Raw genomic sequence first — 13,645 nt, 5'->3', positions numbered from 1 at the left:
TAACTCTATACCCCGTTTTTTAATAGGGTTATTTGGTTTTCTGGGGTCTAACTTCTTGAATTCTTTATATATATTGGATATTAGCCTTCTATCTGATATAGGGTTGGTGAAGATCTTTTCCCAATTTGTTGATTGCCGATTTGTCTTTTTGATGGTGTCCTTTGCTTTACAGAATCTTTGTAATTTTATGAGGTCCCATTTGTCAATTCTTGATCTTAGAGCATAAGCTATTTGTGTTCTGTTCAGGAACTTTCCCCATGTACCGATGTCCTCAAGGGTCTTCCCCAGTTTCTTTTCTATTAGCTTCAGAGTGTCTGGCTTTATGTGGAGGTCCTTGATCCATTTGGAGTTGAGCTTAGTACAAGGAGACAAGGATGGATCAATTCACATTCTTCTGCATGCTGACCTCTATTTGAACCAACACTATTTGTTGAAAAGGCTATCTTTTTTCCATTGGATGTTTTCAGCCCCTTTGTATAGGATCAAGTGGCCATAGGTGTGTAGGTTCATTTCTGGATCTTCAATCCTGTTCCATTGATCCACCTGCCTGTCATTGTACCGATACCATGTAGTTTTTAACACTATTGCTCTGTAGTACTGCTTGAGGTCAGGGATACTGATTACCCCATAATTTCTTTTGTTGTTGAGAATAGTTTTAGCTGTCCTGGGTTTTTTGTTGTTCCAGACGAATTTGAGAATTGCTCTTTCTAACTCTATGAAGAATTGAGTTGGGATTTTGATGGGTATTTCATTTAATCTGTATATTGCTTTTGGCAAAATGGCCATTTTAACTATATTATTCCTGCTGATCCATAAGCATGGGAGGTTTTTCCATTTTTGAGGTCTTCTTCTATTTCCTTCTTCAGAGTCTTGAAGTTCATGTCATACAGATCTTTCACATGTTTGGTAAGAGTCACCCCAAGGTACTTTATACTGTTTGTGGCTATTGTGATGGGTGTTATTTCCCTAATTTCTTTCTCAGCCTGCTTATCCTTTGAGTATAGGAAGGCTACTGATTTGCTTGAGTTGATTTTTATAACCTGCCAATTTGCTGAAGCTGTTTATCAGCTGTAGGACTTCTCTAGTGGAGTCTTTTGGGTCACTTAGGTAGACTATCATATCATCTGCAAATAATGATAGTTTGACTTCTTCCTTTCCAATTTGTATCCCTTTGACCTCCTTATGTTGTCTAATTGCCTGAGCTAGTACCTCAAGTACAATATTGAAAAGATAAGGAGAAAGTAGGGAGCCCTGTCTAGTCCCTGATTTTAGTGGGATTGCTTCAAGTTTCTCTCCATTTAGTTTGATGATGGCTACTGGTTTGCTGTATATTGCTTTTACTATATTTAGGTATGGGCCTTGAATTCCTGTTCTTTCCAAGACTTTAAGAATGAAAGGATGTTGAATTTTGTCAAATGCTTTTTCAGCATCCAATGAAATGACCATGTGGTTTTTTTCTTTGAGTTTGTTTATGTAGTGGATTGCATTGATGGATTTCTGTATATTGAACCAACCCTGGATCCCTGGAATAAAGCCTACTTGATCATGATGGATGATCGTTTTTTATGTGTTCTTGGTTTCGGTTGGCAAGAATTTTATGAGTATTTTTGCTTCGATGTTCTTATGAAAGGGAAATTGGTCTGAAGTTCTCTTTCTTTGTTGGATCTTTGTGTGGTTTTAGGATCAGCGTAATTGTGGCTTCATAGAGGGAATTGGGTAGTGTTCCTTCTGTTTCTATTTTGTGGAATAGTTTGAAGAGTATTGGTGTTAGGTCTTCTTTGAACGTCTGATAGAATTATGCACTGAAGCCATCTGGTCCTGTTTTGTTTTTTTTTTTTTTTTTTTTTTTTTTTTTGGTTGGAAGTCTTTCTATGACCTCTTCTATTTCTTTAGGGGGTATGGGACTGTTTAGATGATCTATTTGGTCCTGATTTAATTTTTGTATTTGGTATCTGTCTAGGAAATTTTCCATTTCCTCCAGATTCTCCAGTTGTGTTGAGTATAGGCTTTTGTAGTAAGATCTGATGTTTTTTTGAATTTCCTCAGTTTCTGTTGTTATATCCCCCTTTTCATTTCTAATTTTGTTAATTTGGATACTTTCTCTCTGCCCTTTGGTCAGTCTGGCTAAGGGTCTATCTATCTTGATTTTCTTAAAAAAAAAACAGCTTCTGGATGCGTTGTTTCTTTGTATGGTTCTGTTTGTTTCCACTTGATTGATTTCAGCCATGAGTTTGATGATTTCCTGTCTTCTACTCCTCCTGGGTGAATTGGCTTCCTTTTGTTCCAGGGCTTTCAGGTGTGTCATTAAGCTGCTAGTGTATGCACTCTCCATTTTCCTTTTGGAGGCACTCGGGGCTATGAGTTTTCCTCTTAGCACTGCTTTCATTGTGTCCCAAAGATTTGAATAGGTTGTGCCTTCATTTTCATTAAATTTTAATAAGTCTCTGATTTCTTTCTTTCTTTCTTCTTTGGCCAAAGTGTCATTGAGTAGATTATTGTTCAGCCTCTATGTGTATGTGGGCTTTCTGTTGTTTTTGTTGCCATTGAAGACCACTCTTACTCCATAGTGATCCGATAGGAGGCATGGGATTAGTTCGATCTTTTTATATTTGTTGAGGTCTGTCTTGTGACCAATTATATGGTCGATTTTGGAGAAGGTACCATGAGGTGCTAAGAAAAAGGTATATTCTTTTGTTTTAGGGTGAAATGTTCTATAAATATCAGTCAAGTCCAATTGGTCCAAAGCTTCAATTAGTTTTATTGTGTCCCTGTTTAGTTTCTGTTTTCCTGATCAGTCCATTGAGGAGAGTGGAGTGTTGAAGTCCCCCACAATTATTGTATTAGGTGAAATGTGTGCTTTGAACTTTAGTAAAGTTTCTTTTACTAATGAGGGTGCCCTTGCATTTGGCGCATAGATGTTCAGAATTGAAAGTTCTTCTTGGTGGATATTTCCTTTGACCAGCAAGAAGTGTCCTTCAGTATCTCTTGATGACTTTAGGTTGAAAGTTAATTTTATCTGATATTAGAATGGCTACTCCGGCTCATTTCCTGAGACCACTTGCTTGTAAAATTGTCTTCCAGCCTTTTACTCTAAGGTAGTTTTTGTCTTTGACATTGAGGTGTGTTTCATGTATGCAGCAAAATATAGGGTCCTTTTTCCTTATCCAGTCTGCTAGTCTATGTCTTTTTATTGGGGAGTTGAGTCCATTGACGTTAAGAGTTATTAAGGAATAGTGATTATTATTTCCTGTCATTTTCAATGTTATTTTTATATTTGAGTGGTTATCTTCTTTTGGGTTTGATGAAAGAAGGTAACTATCTTGCTTTTTCCAGGGTGTCGTTTCCCTCCTTGTATTGGAGTTTTTCTATTATTCTTTCTAGAGCTGGGTTTGTAGTAAAATATTGTGTAAATTTGGTTTTGTCATGGAATATCTTGGTTTCTCCATCTATTGTGATTGAGAGTTTTGCTGGCTAGAGTAGTCTTGGCTGACATTTGTGTTCTCTTAGAGTCTGTATGAGATCTGCCCAGGATCTTCTAGCTTTCATGGTCTCTGGTGAGAAGTCTGGTGTGATTCTGATAGGTCTTCCTTTATATGTTACTTGGCCTTTTTCTCTTACTGCCTTTAATATTCTTTCTTTGTTTAGTACATTTGGGGTTTTGATTATTATGTCACAAGAGGTATTTTTGGTCAGGTCCAGTCTGTTTGGAGTTCTGTAGGCTTCTTGTATATTCATGGGCATCTCTCTCTTTAAGTTGGGAAAGTTTTCTTCCATAATTTTGTTGAAGATATTTGCTGGCCCTTTCAGCTGTAAATCTTCACTCTCATGTATACCTATAATCCTTAGGTTTGGTCTTCTCATTGTGTCCTTGATTTCCTGGATGTTCTGGGGTACAAGCTTTTTGCATTTTGCATTTTCTTTGACTGTTGAGTCAATGGTTTCTGTGGTATATTCGGCATCTGAGATTCTTTCTTTCATCTCTTGTATTCTGTTGTTGATATTCGCATCTATGGCCCCTGATTTCTGATCAAGGTTTTCTTTTTTCTTTTTCTTTTTTTTTTTTTTGGTTCTTATTTTTTTAAATTTTTTTTATTTGCTATAATTTATTTACATTTCAAATGATTTCCCCTTTTCTAGCCCCCCCACTCCCCGAAAGTCCCATAAGCCCCCTTCTCTTCCCCTGTCCTCCCACCCACCCCTTCTCAGTTCCCCGTTCTGGTTTTGCCGAATACTGTTTCATTGAGTCTTTCCAGAACCAGGGGCCACTCCTCCTTTCTTCTTGTACCTCATTTGATGTGTGGATTATGTTTTAGATATTCCAGTTTTCTAGGTTAATAGCCACTTATTAGTGAGTGCATACCATGATTCACCTTTTGAGTATGGGTTACCTCACTTAGTATGATGTTCTCTAGCTCCATCCATTTGCCGAAGAATTTCATGAATTATTGTTTCTAATGGCTACAAATAATGATAGTTTGACTTCTTCCTTTCCAATTTGTATCCCTTTGACCTCCTTATGTTGTTGAATTGCCCGAGCTAGTACCTCAAGTACAATATTGAAAAGATAAGGAGAAAGGGGGCAGCCTTGTCTGGTCCCTGATTTCAGTGGGATTGCTTCAAGTTTCTCTCCATTTAGTTTGATGCTGGCTACCGGTTTGCTGTATATTGCTTTTACTATGTTTAGGTATGGGCCTTGAATTCCTGTTCTCTCCAAGACTTTAAGCATGAAGGGATGCTGAATTTTGTCAAATGCCTTTTCAGCATCCAATGAAATGACCATGTGGTTTTGTTCTTTGAGTTTGTTTATGTAGTGGATTGTATTGATGGATTTCCGTATATTGAACCAACCCTGCATTCCCGGGATAAAGCCTACTTGATCATGGTGGATGATCGTTTTGATGTGTTCTTGGATTCGGTTGGCAAGAATTTTATTGAGTATTTTTGCATCTATGTTCATAAGGGAAATTGGTCTGAAGTTCTCTTTCTTTGTTGGATCTTTGTGTGGTTTTGGTATCAGCGTAATTGTGGCTTCATAAAAGGAATTCGGTAGTTTTCCTTCTGTTTCTATTTTGTGGAAGAGTTTGAAGAGTATTGGTGTTAACTCTTCTTTGAAGGTCTGGTAGAATTCTGCACTGAAGCCATCTGGTCCTGTGCTTTTTTTGGTTGGAAGACTTTCTATGACTCCTTCTATTTCTTTAGGCATTATGGGACTGTTTAGATGGTCTAGTTGGTCCTGATTTAATTTTGGTATTTGGTATCTGTCAAGGAAATTGTCCATTTCCTCCAGATTCTCCAGTTGTGTTGAGTACAGACTCTTGTAGTAGGATCTGATGATTTTTTGGATTTCCTCAGTTTTCGTTGTTATAGCTCCCTTTTCATTTCTAAGTTTGTTAATTTGGATACTTTCTCTGTGTCCTTTGGTCAGTCTGGCTAAGGGTTTATCTATCTTGTTGATTTTCTCAAAGAACCAGCTCCCGGTTTTGTTGATTTTTCGTATGGTTCTCTTTGTTTCTACTTGATTGATTTCGGCCCTGAGTTTGATGATTTCCTGCCTTCTACTCCTCCTGGGCGAAATGGCTTCTTTTTGTTCTAGGGCTTTCAGGTGTGTCATTAAGCTGGTAATGTATGCTCTCTCCATTTTCTTTTTGGAGGCACTCAGGGCTATGAGTTTTCCTCTTAGCACTGCTTTCATTGTGTCCCATACATTTGGGTATGTTGTGTTTTCATTTTCATTATGTTCTAAAAAGTCTTTAATTTCTTTCTTTATTTCTTCCTTGACCAAGGTATCATTGAGTAGAGTATTGTTCAGTTTCCACGTGTATGTGGGTTTTCTGTTGTTTCTGTTGCTATTGAAGACCACTTTTACTCCATAGTGATCAGATAGGAGGCATGGGATTAGTTCTAGCTTCTTATATTTGTTGAGGTCTGTCTTGTGACCAATTATATGGTCGATTTTGGAGAAGGTACCATGAGGTGCTGAGAAAAAGGTATATTCTTTTGTTTTAGGATAGAACGTTCTCTATATATCTGTTAAATCTAATTGGTCCAAAGCTTCAATTAGTTTCATTGTGTCCCTGTTTAGTTTCTGTTTTCCTGATTGGTCCATTGAGGAAAGTGCAGTGTTGAAGTCACCCACAATTATTGTGTTAGGTGCAATGTGTGCTTTGAGTTTTAATAAAGTTTCTTTGACGAAAGAGGGTGCCCTTGCATTTGGGGCATAGATGTTCAGGATTGACAGTTCTTCTTTTTGTATTTTTCCTTTGACCAGCAAGAAGTGTCCCTCAGGGTCCCTTTTGATGACTTTGGGTTGAAAGTCAATTTTATCTGATATTAAAATGGCTACTCCAGCTTGTTTCCTGAGACAGTTTGCTTGTAAAATTGTCTTCCAGCCTTTTACTCTAAGGTAGTGTTTGTCTTTGACCCTGAGGTGTGTTTCCTGTAAGCAGCAAAATGTAGGGTCCTGTTTACGTATCCAGTCAGTTAGTCTGTGTCTTTTTATTGGGGCATTAAGTCCATTGATGTTAAGAGATATTAAGGAATAGTGATTGTTACTTCCTATCATTTTTGTCGTTATTTTTTAAATTTGAATGCTTAACTTCTTTTGGGTTTGATGAAAGGTTACTATCTTGCTTTTTCCAGGGTGAAGTTTCCCTCCTTGTATTGGTGTTGTCCTCCTATTATCCTTTTTAGAGGCTGGGTTTGTGGATAGATATTGGGTAAACTTGGTTTTGTCATGAAATATCTTAGTTTCTCCATCTATGGTGATTGAGAGTTTTGCTGGATATAGTAGTTTTGGTTGGCATTTGTGTTCTCTTAGAGTCTGCATGAGATCTGCCCAGGACCTTCTAGCCTTCATAGTCTCAGGTGAAAAGTCTGCTGTGATTCTGATAGGTCTTCCTTTATATGTTACTTGGCCTTTTTCTCTTACTGCCTTTAGTATTCTTTCTTTGTTTAGAACATTTGGTGTTTTGATTACTATGTGACGGGAAGTATTTCTGTTCTTGTCCAGTCTGTTTGGAGTTCTGTAGGCTTCTTGTATATTCATGGGCATCTCTCTCTTTAGGTTAGGGAAGTTTTCTTCCATAATTTTATTGAAGATATTTGCTGGCCCTTTAAGTTGTAAATCTTCACTCTCATCTATGCCTATAATCCTTAGGTTTGGTCTTCTCATTGTGTCCTGGATTTCCTGGATATTTTGGGTTACAAGCTTTTTGCATTTTGCATTTTCTTTAACTGTTGAGTCCATGGTTTCTATGGAATCTTCAGCATCTGAGATTCTTTCTTCTATCTCTTGTATTCTGTTGTTGAAATTTGCATCTCTGTCCCCCGATTTCTTCCCAAGGCTTTCTATCTCTAAAGTTGTCTCCCTTTGAGTTTTCTTAGTTGTTTCTACTTCTGATTTTAGATCCTGGATGGTTTTGCTTAGCTCCTTCACTTGCATGTTTGTGTTTTCCTGGAATTCTTTAAGAGATTTTTGTGTTTCCTTTTTCATGACCTCAGCCTGTTGACCAAAGTTCTCCTGTATTTCTTTAAGAGATTTTTGTGTTTCGTTTTTCATGACCTCAGCCTGTTGACCAAAGTTCTCCTGTATTTCTTTAAGTGTTTTTTGCATTTCCTCCTTGTTGGCTTTTGTATTCTCCTGGATTTCTTTCAGCGATTTTTGTGTTTCCCTTACAAGGGCATCTAACTTTTGATCCATTTTCTCCTGAATTTCTTTAAGTATGTCCTTCATGTGTTCCTGTACCAGCATGATGACCAGTGATTTTAAATCCAAATCTTGTTTTACTGGTGTGATGGGGTATCCAGGACATGTTGGTAGAGGAGAATTGGGTTCAGATGTTGCCATATTGCCTTGATTTCTGTTAGTGACGTTCCTGCGTTTGCCTTTTGCCATCTAGTTCTCACTGATGTTAGTTTGTCTTGTCAGTGCTGGACTCACCAGTGTAAGCTGCCCCTTCCCAGTTGGCCTCTGGTGCACAGCTTACCTCCTGCACTGCCTGTAGACAGGGTGCTGCTGCCCAGGCTGTTCAGATCCCAAAGCAGGCACCCGAAGGCTCCCGCTGGGGCCCGCTGGATACACTGGAGCACACTGACTTCTCCCAGCTGGCCTCCCGGAAGCCCAGCTAGCCACTTGCAGGACTTGGAGATGTGGTGCTGCCGCCCAGGCTGATCTGGATCCGGAAGCGGAGGGAGTAGAGCTGAGGGCCTCAGCCTGAGGCCTTGCCCCAGATTGTGTCTGTGGACCAGATGGAGCCTGTGTGCACCCCCAGGGAGTGCCGATGATGTATGCTGCTGTGATCTCCCCTGTGTTCCGCTCACTCCGCTGGGCAGCTGATCCGCCAACCGGGCTGTCGCACACAAGGTTAGCCTGGCTGCCCAGTCCCTGGGTCCAGGCAAAAGCCTGGGAGGCCAAGGTCCGAGCAAAGTTCCCCTAGGGCTATGACTGTTAATTGGGTCTGCCAGGTGACTAGGATGGTGGGAGTGCGTGCCCGCGCTCCCTGAAAGCGCAGGGAGAGTCTGCTGTGCTAACAATCCCCTGGGCGGGCTGACTCACAGATGGCCCACCAAGCCGCCCAGTCCTTGGGGTCAGTCCTGTGCCTTTTGGGGCCTAGACTCTCGCTTTGTTAGCCTCAGGGTATGCCTGTTACAGGTCTGCCCGCTAGAGCTCTCTGTTGTCCTGCAGGCAAAATGGCGGTGGCGCGCGCGCAGGCCTGAGCAAAAAAACCCCTGGCTGGGTTGGCACCCCGATGGCCCCCCGACAAGCCCAGGGCCTGGGTGCAGGCCAACGCCCGTTGGGCTCAGACCACCGCAGTGTTGGTCTCGGATTATGTTTGTGTACCTCAGTCTGTCCTATCCCCGGAGTCCAGAACCAAGATGGATGCACCTCTCCTGACTGTTGGGAGGCCGAGTTCTGAAGTGGCCTCCATGCAGGAAAGGCGCAGCACAACTGCAACTGCTTGCCGCCCGGCTGGTCAGCGAAGGTCAGTGGTCGTGGGCGCAGGGCCTAACTGGTCCCTGTGTCGCCCTGGCTCCACTGCTGATGGCCCTTCAGCTGGACCAGCTACTGCTGCACTGCCGCTGCCGCCGCTGCCACCGGAACTCCGTGTTTCCTCTTTCATGACCTCAGCCTGTTGACCAAAGTTCTCCTGTATTTCTTTAAGTGATTTTTGCGTTTCCTCCTTGTTGGCTTTTGTATTCTCTTGGATTTCTTTCAATGATTTTTGTGTTTCCATTGCAAGGGCTTCTAATTTTTGATCCATTTTCTCCTGAATTTCTTTATTATGTACTTCATGTGTTCCTGTACCAGCATCATGACCAGTGATTTTAAATCCAAATCTTGTTTTACTGGTGTGATGGGGTATCCAGGACATGCTGGTAGAGGAGAATTGGGTTCAGATGTTGCCATATTGCCTTGATTTCTGTTAGTGATGTTCCTGCGTTTGCCTTTTGCCATCTAGTTCTCACTGGTGTTACTTGGTCTTGTCAGTGCTGGACTCACCAGTGCAAGCTGCCCCTTCCCCGTTGGCCTCTGGTGCACAGCTTACACCCTGCACTGCCTGTAGATAGGGTGCTGCTGCCCAGGCTGTTCAGATCCGGAAGCAGGCACCCGAAGGCTCCCGCTGGGGCCTGCAGGATTTACTGGAGCACACAGACTTCTCCCAGCTGGCCGCCCGGAAGTCCCCGCTAGCCTCTTGCAGGACCTGGAGATGTGGTGCGGCCGCCCAGGCTGATCTGAAGTGGGGAGAGTTGAGCTGAGGGCTCCTGCCTGAGGCCTTGCCCCAGATTGTGTCTGTGGACCAGATGGAGCCCGTGAGCACCCCCAGGGAGCGCAGACGGTGTATGCTGCTGTGACCTCCCCTGTGTTCCGCTCACTCCACTGGGCAGCTGATTCCCCAACCGGGCTGGCGCACACAAGGTTAGCCTTGCCACCCAGGCCCTGAGTCCAGGCAAAAGCCTGGGAGGCCAAGATCCGAGCAAAGTTCCCCTAGGGCTATGACTGTTAATTGGGTCCGCCAGGTGACCCGGATGGCAGGCGTGCGCATCCGTCCGTGCTCCCCGAAAGCACCGGGAGAGTCTGCTGTGCTAACAACCTCCTGGGCGGGTTGACAAACAGATGCCCCACCAAGCCGCCCAGTTCTTGGGGTCAGTCCTGTGCCTTTTGGGGCCTAGACCCCCGCTTTGTTAGCCTCAGGCTACGCTTGTTAGCCGTTTCTGCCCTCTGTAGGCAAAATGGCGGCGCGTGTGCAGGCCTGGGCAAAAAACCTCCTAGCTGGGTTGGCACCCCGATGGCCCCCCGAACAGCCCAGGGCCTGGGTGCAGGCCAACGCCCGTCGGGCTCAGACCCCTGCGGTGTTGGCCTCGGATTATGTTTGTGTACCTCAGTCTGTCTGATCTCTGCAGTCTGAAACTAAGATGGAGATGAGCCTCTCCTGACTGGCGGGAGGCCGAGTTCTGAAGTGGCTTCCGTGCAGCAAAAGGCACCGCAAAACCGCAGCTGCTTGCCACCCGGCTGGTCAGCGAAGGTCAGTGGTCGTGGGCGCACGGCCTAACTGGACCCTGTGTCGCCTTGGTTCCACTGCTGATGGCCCTTCAGTTGGACCAGCCACTGCTGCACTGCTGCTGCCGCCGCTGCCTCCTGTTTCACGGTTTTCTATCTCCAAAGTTGTTTCCCTTTGTGATTTCTTAGTTGTTTCTGATTTTAGATCCTGGATAGTTTTGCTTAGCTCCTTCACTTGCTTGTTTGTGTTTTCCTGTAATTCTTTAAAAGATTATTGTGCTTCCTCTCTCATGACTTCTGTTGTTTGACTCACTTTCTCCTGCATTTCTTTAAGTGTTTTTTGTGTTTCTTTTTTATTGGCTTCTATCTCTTGAGCCTTATTCTCTTGAATTTCTTTAAGTGATTTTTGTGTTTCCATTATTCTAGCTTATTCATTTTCCCCTGTATTTCTTTAAGAGATTCATTTATGTCCTTTTTGTGTTCTTCTATCAGTATCAGTGATTTTTAAATCGAAATCTTGTTTTTCTGGTGTGTTTGTGTAATCAGGACTTGCTGATGTTGGAGAGTTTGGTTCATACGCTGCCATATTACCTAGGTTTCTGTTAGTAGCGTTCCTGAGTTTGCCCTTTGCCATCTTGTTATTTGTTGCATTAGTTGGTCTTGTCTCTGGCTGGTATTTGTGCCTCCTGTGAGGCTATATGGCTATTTCAGCAACACTGGATGGCTGGGTTTCCCTTGTTACAGATTGCTAATGTGCTGCCCTCCTCTTGGGTGTTCTTGCCCCAGGTTGTCTGTGTGAACCAGGTGGTGCCCTGTTTGCTCCTTTAGTGAGTGCTGGTGGTCTATGCTGCTGCTGGACCTTTTTCAAGTGCTGGTCACTCTGCTGGGCAGCCTATCTCCCAAATGGGTTGGTGCACACAAGGCTAGCCTAGCTGCTAAGGCCCTGAATCTAGGCAAAAGCCTGGCAGGTTAAGGCCTGAGCAAAGTTCCCCTTGGGCTATGACTGTTAATTGGTTCTGTCAGGTGGCCAGGATTGCAGAGTGTGTGCGTGCTCCCTGAAAGTGCTGGGAGAGTCTGCTAGGCTAACAACCTCCTGGCCGGGTTGCCCCTCCCCCCCCAACAGCCCTGGGCCTGGGTGCAGGCCAACGCCCATCGGGCTTAGACCCCTGCAATATTGGCCTTGGGCTATATTTGCATACCTCAGTCTGTCTGATTTCTCTGGCACGGGAGATCCAAGATGGCGGAGAGTCTCTCATAACTGACTGGTGGGAGGCAGAGTTCTGATGTAGCTTCTGTGGGGTGAAAGGAGCCGTAAATCTGCCATTGCTTGTAGCCCGGCTGGCCAGCGAAGGTCAGTGGGAGCAGGCACAAGGCCTGCCTGAACCCTGTCACCTGAAGTTCTTATTCTTTGTTGGTTGTTTGTGTGGTTTAGGTATGAGCATAATCGTGGCTTCATAGAATGAACTGGATAGTGTTCCTTCTGTTTCTATTTTGTCAATTAGTTTGAAGAGTATTGGTATTAGGTCTTCTTTGAATGACTGATAGAATTCTGCACAAAACCCATCTGTTTCTGAGCTATATTAATTAGTTAGCATTTATCTTTTTCCCAAATTTTAAGACAGCATGAAATAGCAGGTAGCTTTCAATAGTAGTTTCAGAGTGTTAAGTAATATGTATTTATTTTCCTCCCTACTATTAGAGATAGGCAGACCTATATGAGAAGGTCTAGGCCTGGTATTAAAGTTTGAATTTAGCATATGGCCTTCTACAGTATAGGAATAATTGCTTATCGAGGAAAGAATGTTATCTATCTTCTGTTGTTGTATCCATGCTTGATGTTCTTGCTTCTTGAAGTTGTGGCTTTCTCAAAGAAAGCAGTCTGGATTAGGCTTCCTGTTAGGAATATGGGCCATGGGTCATCAGTGACACTTCTGGAGGATCCTGCTATAGTACTCCTGGGCATATACCCAGAGGATTCCCAGGCATGCAATAAGGACACATGCTCCACTACACTCATAGCAGTCTTATTTATAATAGCCAGAAGCTGGAAAGAACCCAGATCTCCCTCAATGGAGGAATGGATACAGAAAATGTGGTATATTTACACAATGGAATACTACTCAGCTATTAAAAACAACGAATTCATGAAATTCTTAGGCAAATGGTTGGATCTGGAAAATATCTTCCTAAGTGAGGTAACCCAATCACAAAAGTGCACTCATGGAATGCAGTCACTGATAAGTGGATATTAGCCCAGAAGCTTGGAATACCCAAGATACAATTAACATATCAAATCATACCCAACAAGAAGGAAGGAGAGGGTCCTGGTCCTGGAAAGGCTTGATGCAGCATTGTAGGGGAGTACCAGGACAGAGAAGTGGGAGGGGGTTGATTGGAGAACAGATGGAGGGAAGAGGGCTTATGAGACTTATGGGGAGGGGGCAACTGGGAAAGGGAAAATCATTTGGAATGTAAACAAAGAATATAGAAAAGAGAGAGAGAGAGAGAGAGAGAGAGAGAGAGAGAGAGAGAGAGAGAGAGAGAGAGAGAGAGAGAGAGAGAGTAAATGGAATTAGCAGTGTAGTTTTGGGTTCCCTACCAGAAGAGAACAATTGTTGCTATGGAGATAGTAAGGCAGGCATAGCACATGTGGTCCTTGGTGCATGTGAAAGCACCAGTGTCACTGATGAAGATGAATCAGTCCTACTCAGAGTTTTTGAAGGGTGCTGAATGATATATACTGAGGAGATACTGGTACCCAGAGCCTCATTTGCATTAATGTCTGTGTTCTGAGGTTTTTCCAATACACACAGTACAGCTAATTGAAAATGAAAGAAAAGCAATTTTGCCAGGAGTAATTCTGTCTGCTATGCGTTATTCATTTGTGTATATAACAGATTTTATTCAATAAAATAGAATGGGGAGGAATGTATTGCTTAGAAAGTTCCTTAACTGAAACTTAAATACTCATCTTATTCCCTTCCTTATTTTTTCTTTCTTTCCTTCCTTTCTTTATTCCTTTCTTCCTACTCTTTTAGGAACTAAAACTAAAACTCTAATCGGACCCTTTTAAGTCCCTTGTATTTACAATAGAGTTTAGAGAAAGTACCCCAAAACAAAGAAATAAACAGCAATAACAACAAACAT

The sequence above is a fragment of the Apodemus sylvaticus genome, chromosome 4, assembly GCF_947179515.1.
Source record: "Apodemus sylvaticus chromosome 4, mApoSyl1.1, whole genome shotgun sequence".
Classification (NCBI taxonomy): domain Eukaryota; kingdom Metazoa; phylum Chordata; class Mammalia; order Rodentia; family Muridae; genus Apodemus; species Apodemus sylvaticus.
This window is presented reverse-complemented; position numbering follows the sequence as displayed.